Consider the following 3,911-nt stretch of genomic DNA (forward strand, 5'->3'; position numbering starts at 1 on the left):
CAGCAAATGAAGGACAAACAACAAGATCAACATGGAGAATGGCATTTTGTTCTGAGTCAACATTAATAACATACAAACACTGCATTTATTGGTCTGCATTGAGTGTCCCGATATGCATATTGTCATGTGATACCAAGAAGACAGCAGGCAACAGCATCCGTTCAATCAATAAAATTTTCTTTACAGCACATTTCATACATCAAGTGCAGCCTCGTGTGAAAGACAGAATACAAAGAAGACTTAAGATGACTTTTCATTCCTCATTCTTCCTCCTTCTCAAACTGAGCATGTGCCCGGGGGCTGCCTCTGGTTAGCCATAGCACTAAAGTGGTTCCTCACTTCCAGGCAACAATCTTTACTGGTGTGTTGGCCAGTCAGGACCTCGCTGCAGCCTCAGGAATGGGACCAGTCTCACAGGGGTGTACATGGCAAACTGGATGGTAGAGTGTTAAATGGTGGCTGTTTTTGTTCAGAATAAACGCTAAGCTCAATGATCATCACTTCAGAAAGTGGGAATGAAGGTTGGGATTGACGGGGCGAGAGGGAAAAAGACAACCCAAGGTGGGGTTGGAGGGGGGTGATAGAGGGGCAGTAAGGTATGTGGATGGGAATAAGAGGCATCTGGATGGAAAGAATCAAGAGGGTTGAGGAAGAGGGGGTAAACTGGGATGAACAGGAATGAGAACCGGTTGATGGTAGGCAGGTGGCGTCACTTTGGTTCTCTTCCTTGGTGGGAGTCTGGTGTAGCTGTGAAAGTTGGCATTCACGTTTTGACACACAGATGTCCAGATGAGTATTGCTACATTCCATGTCTAATCACTTGTCCTTCCTCCGTCACTTGCTGTACAAAATGCAGCCATTTTTCTCCTTTTATGTATTTCAGGCTGCATATTATTATTATGATCCATCCATCCATTTTCTACCACTTATCCTGTTAAGGTTTGCAGGGGGCTGGAGCCTATCCCACACTGGGCGAGGGGCAGGGTTCACCCTGGACGGGTCACCAGTCCTTCACAGGGTCATCAGGAGCAATTTGGGACTCAGTATCTTGCTCAAGGATACTTCCACGTGGTCACTGGGGGAAGCGAGGATTGAACCAGTCACTCTTAGGTTGCTAGATGGCCACTCTACCACTGAGCCGTGTCACTCTGGGTATTAATATGATAAAGTGGAGAAATCTAATTTCCATTAAAAATGAAATAAAAGATCAATCATGCATGTCATTTCTGTATTTCTTTTCAGAATGGCCTCTTCAAGGAGATGTATGCTCTGGACCACTTATGGCATCAGGCACTTTCACCATGTGAGTTGCAGTATCCACAGAATACGCAAGTGGAATTAGCCTTTTCTGAAGTTTGGCCAATACATTACAGGTTAGCCTAGATCAGTGCAGGAAAGGAACATCTGGAGGAATTTAAGGGTTGATCTACAATGTGAAGCTTGATATCCTCCACCTCAAATTCACAGGCACTGCTGGGGTTTCAACCCACAATCTCCTGTTTACAAGACAGGTGCATATCGTGCAGGACATAACATTCAATGAAAAAAAAATTACATTGAAGTCAAGATATAGGACAAGTCCCAAGTAGTCATGATGTACTTTGAGCACTAAAGGTAATTCCCACAGAAACTATGTGGCCTTATGTCATAGTATTCAAATCATGGAACCTGACAGAGACATGCTTGAAGACCGAAGGCACTGCTGGGATTTGAACCCAGGATCTCCTGTTTACGAGACAGGCACTTTGACCAACTAAGCTACAGTGCCTACAGTTCTTGCAAAGAGGAATTACACTTGTTTTAAGCTCAAGAAGAGAGCCAATTCCATGGTTTTAACTAGGGCCCCACCGATTAATCCATTAGAGAATAATCGGCTATTTGCCAGAGGTTGGTCGATTGAGCACGTGATTTTGAGTAATTAAATGCTGTTAATGTGGCATTTTTCTAAGAAATGATGTCCCTGTGTATCCGTTAGAGGGGGCTCAGACTCCTCTCATGTCACGCTTCCCAGCAACCCCACAGAGAGTGAAGTAGTGTATGGTACTGAAAAGCCAACAGCGCATCCATACTAAAACTGAGCAGTTTGCCTCAATGCTAAGTTTATGGGGCGCCACCGTGGTGCAGTGGTTTGCACTGTTGCCTCACAGCAAGAAGGTTCCAGGTTCAAACCCCAGCTTGAGCACAGGGTCTTTCTGTGTGGAGTCTGCATGTTCTCCCTGTCCCATGGGTTCTCTCCAGGTACTCCAGCTTCCTCCATTAGTCCAAAGACATCAAGAGGGGACGAGGTTAATCCAGACTCTAAATTGACCATTGGCATGGTTGTCTATCTATATGTGATGGACTGGTGACCCGTCCAGGGTGACCCCTGCCTCTTGCATGAAGGCTGCTCGGATAGACTCCAGCCCCCCCTCCCCTTAAGAGGATAAGCAGTAGGCAATGGATGGATGGTAAGTGATACCTTGTTTGTGAAATACCTTATAAGTTTCCCATTTTCCAGGATGTACCTCATTGTGTCTGTCACATCTCACTGATATTATCAGTCGACCATGGCATGATATGTTAGCAAGCTAAATAAAGTTAGGATAATCCAGCTCAAATATTAGCTACCTTGCTAAACTATTTAACCGAGTCAGTCACGGCACCATGAATGATGTAACGGTAACATTACGATACTGAAAGTAATAATGTGCTCACTCAGGCAGCTGCATGCTACCAGGCTAGATAAGACTAGAGCAATTTAGGATAACGCTTCATCAGTCTGATAAACTGATGAGGGCTGCGTTTATTTTCATCAGCGCATGGACTGTGTTTTTTAACTTATGGTGTCGGGGATGAAAATGCATTTCTGGTCCAAGTCATAACTTCATGGAGGAAATAAAATGGGAACGCACATTGTGAGGACATCGAGAGGCGCATTTCAAATCATGTTTTACCAGAGACTTTTTTGACACTGTTTATCCACCTCTGTTACCGACAGATACACACTTACCAGCCTCTTAATTAGACACTGGGCAATGTAATGCACACCAATAAAAGCCCTATCATGAATTCTACCTCAATAAATGTATTACTTTGTAAATGTTTCAACTGTCAGAGAGACTTCTTTATGTTTACTGAGATGACAGCGGGTGCTGCCCTTCAATTTAAATCTTTGTAACAATTGTTTGGAACTATATGTAAGCCATCAAAAGCAGATATTTTGTCTTCCTTTATTTTAAAAATGTAAAAAATGTAATCAGCCAACTATTGGTTTTTGGAATTTTAGAATCAGCTTATATACATATAGTTTTAGAGAGTCAACCATGTCTAAATCCTAAATCAAATCTATGATGGAAAATTCCTAAGTGAAAAAATTGCTGTTAACTCTTTAAATGAATGCGGTAGCTAAAATGACAGCAACGATGAGGCTTTTAGAGGAAAAGGATGGAAATAAGGCGACACCTACAACATTACAGGGCAACTTCAAGATAGTGGTTCATGTAAGATGGCTGGAAAGAACACACACTGTCCCTGGGTGGGCTTGAAGCACCATCCTCTCAGTTAACATCTGAACACACTGACCAGCTGCACAGTACAGTAAAGTTTTCTTTTAAATTGAAGGAAAACAATCTAGCGCATCAGTTTGACATCATCAAGACATCCAGGATTCCGTCGACCAATGCTGAGATCAAGTAGCAACTCCTTCTCAGAGTCTTTGTCTTGGTTGTTGAAGCCCTTCAAAGGCATTCTGCAGTCCAAGTTCTGGAAGTCTTCATTTCAAGGTACTGTGTTGCCTGTGTCCAGAGAACTTTCAAATTCAGAAGAAACTTATGCATATTTAAAGTTTCCCTTCCTTTTGGTTTGTGCAGACAGGGAGTGTGCACATGGTGTTAATGTTAACAGTGGACCAGATTCACTGTGCCATGTGAGTA

At 43.1% G+C, this 3,911-nt stretch overlaps 1 non-coding gene across 1 annotated transcript; it reads right to left on the minus strand.

The window, feature by feature from the left end:
* Positions 1–1,694: 1,694 nt before the first annotated feature.
* On the minus strand, positions 1,695–1,768 carry trnat-cgu (transfer RNA threonine (anticodon CGU)). The gene has a single exon. It is a non-coding gene; the product is annotated as a tRNA-Thr (tRNA).
* Between the last annotated feature and the right edge of the window lie 2,143 nt (positions 1,769–3,911).

Source organism: Aulostomus chinensis, chromosome 3 (genome assembly GCF_037954235.1).
Source record: "Aulostomus chinensis isolate RoL2024-O1b breed Wild chromosome 3, RoL_Achi_v1.0, whole genome shotgun sequence".
NCBI lineage: Eukaryota > Metazoa > Chordata > Actinopteri > Syngnathiformes > Aulostomidae > Aulostomus > Aulostomus chinensis.